The sequence below is a fragment of the Manduca sexta genome, chromosome 12, assembly GCF_014839805.1.
Source record: "Manduca sexta isolate Smith_Timp_Sample1 chromosome 12, JHU_Msex_v1.0, whole genome shotgun sequence".
Lineage (NCBI taxonomy): Eukaryota > Metazoa > Arthropoda > Insecta > Lepidoptera > Sphingidae > Manduca > Manduca sexta.
Window position 1 is genome coordinate 13719000 of NC_051126.1, and position 9347 is coordinate 13728346.

General features: G+C 38.1%; 2 non-coding genes across 2 annotated transcripts; one reads left to right on the forward strand and one right to left on the reverse strand.

Moving 5' to 3' along the window:
* Positions 1 to 7773: 7773 nt before the first annotated feature.
* Trnaw-cca lies at positions 7774 to 7845 on the reverse strand. The gene has a single exon. It is a non-coding gene; the product is annotated as a tRNA-Trp (tRNA).
* A 1084-nt stretch (positions 7846 to 8929) lies between these two features.
* Positions 8930 to 9001, forward strand: Trnaw-cca. Its single transcript has one exon. It is a non-coding gene; the product is annotated as a tRNA-Trp (tRNA).
* The last annotated feature ends 346 nt before the right edge of the window (positions 9002 to 9347 follow it).

Here is a 9347-nt window from a genome sequence, read left to right on the forward strand (position 1 = left end):
GTGTCATTATAGATTGACTTCATAAAAGCTTATTTGCGTACTCAGTGATTAAACGAGGTGTTTTTAAAGTGTAAATACATTTTTGCTTCTGTTTTTGGGTCGAGGATTCAAAATGGGCTGAGGAATCAATAACTATGGTCTTTTATATAAACTATTTCTTCGATTGTAAGAATTCTTTCACGAATAGTAGTAACAATAAAACAAAAAATAAGCTGGTGGTTGGATATATTTTGTATCCACCCGGATAGCGACCACCGCACACAAGGTGTTAAAACCCACCATAGTGGCCCATGTATGTATGTGTGTCGCGTTCTGGGGCTGACTTGTGTACATACGGTTCCAACAGGCCGGCATAATTGTGTCGACTTTCGGGAGATAATCATCTCTCGTTAGTCCACATTCTATTGGACCACACTCCACTTACCAATTACCATCAGGTGCTGTGGAGTCACTTTGTCGTGCCGGTTTTAAAAAAAAACAAAGTCTAAAATTGATATTGGTAACTTCCATACCAAAATCTTTACAACGTGAAGGAAACCACGAGAATTATGTAACTTACAAAATAAACGCTTTTGTATAGCAAGTTACTGCGTGGCAAACGAAGCATGAATGGGTCTCCAATATTAAGGGACGCCCAAATGCGTCTTTATATGTCTTATTGACGTCCCAATACGTTTAAAAAGTGACCTGGTAATATTTTATTTGTAGCATACTCTTAGGCTTTCATTGAAATATTATTACTTGTTTTCTGCCTGTGGTGTGTTGAGGTCCTGGGTTCGATTCCCGGGTCGTGCCAAAAATAACTTTGACTGGGCTTTGCCATCATAAAAATGACTCAGTCGCAGCCTGGCGTCAGGAAGTTGGCGGTGTGATACCATGTGCCTCGGAAAGCATGTAAACCAGTTGGTCCTACGCCTGATCTCTCTCCGGTCATGTCGGATTGCCGTCTCATCGGAATATTAGAGTGGAGAAATAAAGAATGCACCTGTGTATTTTGCGCACACACTTGTGCACTATAATATCTCCTGTGTAACTGGTTGATCTCAGTTCAAATTGGCCACCGTGTGCGGAATTCGTCTAGGAGGAATTCATTCATTATTACATATACTTAGAGTCTTTAATGTTATGTGTTGAAAATCTTACATCATACAAGCCTTGTACATTGTTGTAAGGAAACAAGCAATATTATGATATTGACCATCACATTTTGATTCTCTAAATTACATTAAATTATGAATGAATGAAATGAAATGAATCCCTATTTCCCTTGGTCACACCATCACGCGTGAACGGCTGGACCGATTTCACTATTTTTTTTTTGTTGTGTTTGTTATTGTCAGGAGAAGATTCTTATGAAAAAAATAAATTAAATAATTGCGCGGAAAATTAGAAAATTCAAGAAAACTTAACGACAATATTAACTGGTTTTAAATAACTGTCAGCGATATACAGAATGCGCGCGTGCATACATATAGACAGGACAACGTCTGTCGGGTCAGCTAGTAAAAAATAACTTACACTTTATATAATATCGTCTTTTGTTGAAAATTTTAGTTTTACAACAAAGATGAAGACAAAAATAAAGGTAAAGGAGATTCAACATAACACTTCTGAAGTAAAATCACAAACCTACTTTACAGACGGGTTCACGTGTTAAACAGATCCATCTGTGACGTCACTTCCGCGATATGACACGGCACGTCACGGCACAGTATGCAAATCAAGCGCGGCTTTAGCATACAATTTGGCAGCGAGCGAGGCTCACGCGCGGATACCGGCGGATACGACGGATGAGCGGATATCCGCCGGCGCCGCGAGACAATGGCACTGGAGCTCAGCAAATTCGGGGCTTTGAGAAAAGACGCGGATAAAGGAGATCAACGGACGGTGATTGTCGCTGATGTATCTAGTAGTATGTTTTTCTGTCAATAATTCGATATGTAGGGACAAAATAGGAGATACTTTCGTCTGTACTAGTTTCATTATTAACTAGATGGTGCTCGTGGTTTTGCTTGCGTTAAAACATTTCAGGTATATATACAGCGTATTCGCTTACTGAATATTAACATTTGAATTTGCTATTATTCGCGGGTCTGTAGTTCGGTGTGAAGTTTTTCGTCATTTCACTGATCATGATGGTGGGCGCATCGGTATTGCCGCTGGTGACATTAGGCATGATGCTGGCGTCTACCATGCGCAGTTTCCGCGTACCGCACACGCGCGTTTGTGTTCATTACACCGCATTCTAAAGGGGACTGTTGCACTCTGCCTGCCACCCAAGAAATAAGCGTAATGTAAACTCATTATACATGTAACCGAATTGGAAGGTCGTCGTAACAAAATCCATCTTTATGACTAACGATGCCATTGACTTTTAGGATCCCTCACTGGGTCCACGGAACCTTATTATTTACTGAGAATACGCTGAGTATTGCTATATAGCGTGTAAAGGCTCCTACTTAACATCGTGCAATATTTTATAATCAATTCCATCCATCGATCAATGATTTAAAAATGAATACGAAAAATGTGTTCCGTACGTACACATATACATTTTTGATATTTGTGTATGATGTGTAAGAGTTGATTTATTTAAATAGGTATGAAAAAAAACAGGTCCACTTAGGATGTGTATAAAAAAAGAACACGAGCGTACGTGTCGTTTGATTATGATGTTTGTGATTTGTCGAGAGATTGACGCGTAAGTCATGTGTTTGTCTCTCGACCAATCACAATAAAGCGACGCGGACTCTCGTTACATGTTTTTTTTTACATTGCAAGTGGGCTAGTATTTGTAGTGTTAAAACTGTGACAATTGGAACAATTTTGAGTCCTCAGATAGCACGTTTTAATGCCATATCTACGTCTTTACTATATAGTATTACAAATTGATGAGATCATATGTAGTTTACCACTACAGTGACTTACTCTCCTCATTTGTACGGACAAGGCATAAATATTGGGCACGGAATCCTCAGCTTACAGGTTTCACTCTTACCCGGTTTTTAAATATTGCGAGGGCTTTCGCGAGGTCCGCGTGTCACAATTTGTCGGGGGTTCGCGCTGACGAGGGTCCCTGACCCACGGTAATCGAACAATTAACTTTCCCATCTCGGAGGCTTGTTTGATCTACGATGCAGGGTTTGCGAACCTTGGACTTTATAGTCATTAGAGTTCAGAAAAACTAGCAGAAGTAAATATAATACAGTACGAAGTACGTTCTATCTTAGCCTAGTTTGTTCGCCTTTGTTTCCTTGAGATAAAACAAAATAGAAATTATTTATCACAGAAATAGAGTCTAAAATTGAGGTCTTAAATTTACCATTCTTGTTCCCTTATGATATAAACACAATGTTTGTATGCCCCAAAATAGAGCGTCTCAATAACAACTACTTAGTTGAGCCTCCGAAAGTTGAGTAACAAGCGAGCGCGATGGCAAAACTTAAAGAATATGAGGGTATTTCGCAAAGTTTACGCCGCATTGTAAGAGCGACAGTTGAGGACGTAGTTTTAGGTAAGAGTTTGGTGGAGTACGTGGAAATTATGCATAGTACGTAATTGATAGTATTTAGGCTTCTTTTGGTATTAAAAGCAACGTTGCTGTTACGGTGTGGGTGCTATTAGTGTATAATAACCCAAAAACATGTAAGTATAGCTTAGGTACAAAAAGAATTCCCCATCACGCGTTGGCGTACTTGGGGCGAGTTCACTTTGCATCCTAAGGTGTCGCGCAGACACTATCAAAATATTATCGATAAACACTACTCTACAAACCGACAATTAAAGTTACGTCTGTGTCTCCTCTAACAAAGCTAAAATAAAATATCCGTACTGCTGTACCGGCATTACGGGCAGGTGCAGTTCCTGATCGATGGCCGCGCTGCCAATCTCACGGGTCATTTGATCCGATGCAAAAGATACGCCACGCTTCGTGAAGTAGTGTCGCGTAGTTTGGAACGCGGCACGAAACGATACGAACATTCGCGTCGTTTGATTGGACGAGAGACTAACGGACTCATTTTGAAATATATTTAAATGAATCACGTGACGAGTAAGCCGCTCGCTTGAAGCAAGTTACTCGACTACCCATAAACAATAACAATGCTACGCTGGACTCGTCAGGAATATAAATCACTAATACCTACCCGGGATATTGCATACGAGAGACCTATCAGTGTACCAGTCGGCTTACCATCCATCACAATCAAATCAATCAATTCGGGCGGACGGTCGTGTTGCATCCCTCATGCCATATTCTAAGGAAGATGGAAGTGCAGAATGTGGTAGCCAGAGGTTTGCTGTCAGTATTAAGAATTAGATGTACCAAGCCTAGCCAATCGTAATTATTAGTGGGTGGTTTTGAAAGCTGGGAACAAGTTTATGTTTATGTGGCTGCAGGTTATGGTATATTACTCGTGGTAGTTCTCTCATATGTGACTCCGCCTGGGTAGGTACCTATTTCTGCCGCCAAGCAGCATTGTGTAGTCTCTGTTGTATTCCGTTTGAAGAACATTGTAGCCAGTGTTACTACTGGATATAATAAGACATTTCATGTCTCAGGATGGCGAGCGCAGTGCAATTCCAAACAATATTTTGTAATTCAAGGTGTTGGATGGTGTTTTTCTGTTTATGGGCGTATCGCTTACAATCAGGCAAGCTCGTCTCGTCATTCAAATCAATAAAATATAGTTTCTGGTATCTAGTAAACAAAAAATCATCGGCATAAGTATTTGCATTATTAAGCTGTTTATCCAAAATTCCACCAAAGCGGATATAATAATTAGGCTCGAAATGCCTCGTGTGACAGCTCGCGTGACCGATAATGGACAATGACCGGGGCGGCGGTATCACCTTGAACCTTCACTCTTTAATAAATAATAGAATATCGTGTAGTGGATTGGAGTCGAAGCTTTAGTTAACTGGGTCTTTTCGATCATTGGATAAAATCATATTGATTAAAATATTATATTAAAGTAGTTACTATTTTGTAGGTTTATAAGTACCATCGTATTATCTATATTTTATAATATTGTTGGAATAAACTTTTTTTTTTCGGGTTTTTCTGCTCAGTGTCAGTCCGGGGTCTGGGATTTGTGCCCGATATGGCGATAGGCTCGCCCCCTATCACATCATGGGAGGGAACACACTTGGCGACGATTGGGTGCCCTGGTTGCGCCTCTGCATACCCCTTCGGCGATAAATGCGTGATGTTGTGTGTGTGTGTAAACATATTTGTGACAATTTTTGCTTTAAAACACTGAGCATTTGATAGACCGAAGCAGTTGGCTATTGACAGTCGTATGGGTCGATTGGTTTCTATATTTGTGAAAGTATTTCTGTAGTCAGTGATATTTGTTTTTATTTTAATCAAAAACGGTCCAGATCCTAACAAATTATCATGTCGCTGAAGCGTTTTAATGCGTCAGACCTCTCTCTACCTAATTAAATACTAAAAACAAACTTATACATATATTCTTAACTAGCTTCCGCTCGCAGCTTCGCCCGCGTGGATTTCGGACTTCAAAAATGGAGCCGGTCGCGAACGTTCGAGAATGTTCGTTTTACGAAGCTACTCGCTAGGTGATTCGCTAGCCTCTAGGTGCCAAGCAAGCCGCCTGCCGGTGCGTTCGCGACCTTTTATATATACAAAAATAATCCTTATAGCATGATTCAGTATTCACGCATGATGGCTTATTATTAGCGTATTTCATGTATAACTTTGTTGTTTCTATACCGATTTCTATGATTCTTTTTTATGGAATATTTAATAATGTTAACTTTTTTAATTAGGGATGACTGAGAGTGTTATAAACGTAAGAGTAGACAAATATAATGAGAAAGCTTCGAACTGCTAAGCTATCGGAAGTTACACGTGTTATTGTGAGTCAACCATAAAAGATAGACGTATGCCGCCTTATTACAAAAAGATAGGTTAGTACTGGGTTTAAACCAAGACTAAAAAGTCTAGGTTTGTTACGGTATTAAAGTTAGTACTCGGACTAAAATTCATTCTTATTACAAATCCAAGACCAACCGAGGATTAACTAGTACCAAAGATAGTCCCTGATTTAATTAATATCCACAGAGTATAAGCAAAAAATTACCGTACTCCATTGATTCATTCACTCCGCGTTTGACGCACCGTTCCTTTTAACACAAGTATGTATAAAACGAAGGGCAAAATGTTTAATAAAATGTGATTTAGATAATGATGATGATGCTAAATATATACTATTTTGCTATTTAAATATATCTTAAAGCTGAATAATTTAAAATGGCTTGGTTTTGTTTTTAATTCACTGTTGACTTGTTAAGCTAGCGTACAATGGAATGAAGTGTGCGGCGCGCATATTTGAACATTATCAAAATGTTTACATTTCGGTTTATTTATGATTTTGATTACTAACACTTCAAGTAACATAAAGAAACGTTGTTCTTTTAAAACAATTTAGGCACGGCAACAGCATCACAAGTGTAATTGTTTTTGTTGTGGAATCACGTACGTTACGTATATTTTAGTTATACCAATAAAAATGAGGCAATAAATCAAAACAAACGAGGCGAATATTGGACTTTTGAAGAAAAGGTTAGTTAAAAGCAATCATCTTGGTTATGAGCAATGTAATAAATTAAAATGTTATTCAATTAGTACAAATTTCCTTCTTAATCCAAGAAATACTACGTTAACTTATTTCCAAGTCGGTTTACATATTAGATAATAAATCAACCAAGACGAGTACCAATATGTTAAGATGGAAAGAATGAAAAAAAAATAACAAATAAGTGAGTAAATTTTGCTGTGATGTAATGAATATTTAGTTACCGTGACTTATGTAAAATGTACCTATATTTGTAAGACTAAACGACTCATTAACTAACGAAAACTACGGGGTCTATTGAACCGCAGATTTGTTCCTAAAATTTTTAAATCTTCTAAATCCATTAAATCAATCAAATTTATTTCCATTTTTTCTATTTTAGTGTATATTTGGTTCTCTAAACACAATTATCTACTTTGAAAATTGATGTTTCGAGGTTAGTACTGAAGTTAAACTAGGGGTCACGGCGGTTTAACTTTAGTACCACAGATAGTACTCGGACTAACGATAAACTCGGTTTTGTAATACCATTTTTCTTAGTCCATAGTTTAAACCTGGTACTAAACCCGGTACTATAGTTAGTCTTCGTTTTGTAATAAGGCGGATGCTGTCGTGGGATATTTTTTACATAATTTTAAGGAGAACATTTCCGTCATACATGATTTCTGTGTAGCTTTATCCATTAAGGTTGCACACGCGACGGAAGCTTAAAAAATGGAATAACTTCTCCCGTTTTCCCAACATTTCCCTTCACTGCTCTGCTCCTATTAATTGTAGCGTGATGAAAAGTATACTATAGCCAGCACAGGAGTATGACAAAAATTGTACCAAGTTTCGTTAAAATCCGTCGAGTAGTTTTTGTTTCTATAACGGTTATACAGACAGACAGACAGACAAAAATTTTACTAATTGCATTTTTGGCATCAATATCGATCCCTAATCACCCCCTGATAGTTATTTTGGAAATATATTTCATGTACAGATTTGACCTCCCTACAGATTTATTATAAGTATAGATATAGAAGATATAGATAGATAGATAGACATAGATTAAATACTCCTTTAAAAATATACGTATTATTATAATTGACTTAAAAATCGAGATTACAAAAGTATCTAAGATAAAAACTATTGCCATACTTTTGTCATAATTTGATAAAAACATTATCGGTTTTGACCCCGACGTGATTTGAACACGCAACCTTCTGATCTGGAGTCAGACGCGCTACCGTTGCGCCACGGAGTCGATGGCACACCCAACATCAATTGGTAACGCCATCTGGCATTATAACTAGTAAGAGAGGAGTTCCTGCCTTACTTAATTATAGCAAAGCCGCGAGACGTTCCCACTACAAAAGTTACTAAAACAATGTACAATGCCAATCTATTTAAAAATGTCGTCAATTCCTATGGTATAGTACCTGTAGGTATTTTATTTTCCCTTTCGGAAAATTTCGCCTTTCGCCACTGCTAGTAAATCTACCCCAGTTCCCAGTTGAGTAATAGACAATTTAAAATTAAGTTTAGGTCTATATTTTAAGATCGAACGAAACAAATAAAAAAGTAGTCATGTGAGAATAATATTTTTCTTCGTAAAATTAAGGTCACGTTGCCTAAGACAACAGCGGCCTAACTTACACCCGAGTGACTTCACATGTAATTTGCGAATAACTTTTCTGTGTTTGTACAATTTGCGCGGGCGGCGTGAATTAAGGCCTGACGTACAATCAGAAAGTAGCCTAGAAGTTTCTGTACAAAATGATGCGATTCTTTAGTACTATTTTAGTATTAACTAATCGTATTAAAATTTATTTGTTGTCAGATCTAGCGATTGTAAAGTTTTACAAATAATGTTGTATACCTGTAAATGTTACCTAGTGTAAAATTCATTGTATTAGTTGTAAGGTAAACCGATGGTGCAACTATTGAATAAATAAATAAATAAACTATTCTCTTATCTGACGGTGACATGATCGCGTATTAAACAACTAAAACCAGTTCCTGCCACAACTGAGTGTAGCAGTACTGTGAAGACTGGGTATAGCACTACTGTGAATTACTTTAGTACGAAAAAAGACGTGGAAATAGGTTCCAGATGTTTTTATATAATACTGGATGGTAGTGGCGAAAGGGGATTTTTTGCAAAAGGCAATCTGGTTATGGTAAATGGTATAAATACGGTTTACAAATCGTTCTCATGATAATTAGATTCTACATCAAATTTACATAAAGGGAATACACTAAATAATAAAAGGAAGCGATAGGAATCGGGTTATATGGACCTTTGCTACTGCTGGATACAGTTAGCAATTGATGTTAGGGGTGCCAGCGGCTCCGTGGCGCAACGGTAGCGCGTCTGACTCCAGATCAGAAGGTTGCGTGTTCAAATCACGTCGGGGTCAAGGGATTTTATTTTGCACATTACTAGTGATACCGTGACGTCAAAGGTTTGTGCCAAAATGGTCACTAATAAACATTTTTTTTATACGTGCACCATAAAGTGACCCCAATGCACCTAATGGTAAGTGCAGCCGGGGACAATGTCGACAGACGACAGATGATCAACCCACGGCAGTTGACACAATTATGCTGGCCTGTTGGAACCGGATATACACACGCTGATCCTGAAACGCGAACTTACGTGGGACATTATGGCGGGTTTTAGCACCTCGTGTACGGTGGTCTCATGTGCATGATGTGATTCATTTTCTCTCGAATATCGTCATATGGACATATGAGTAATTCTTA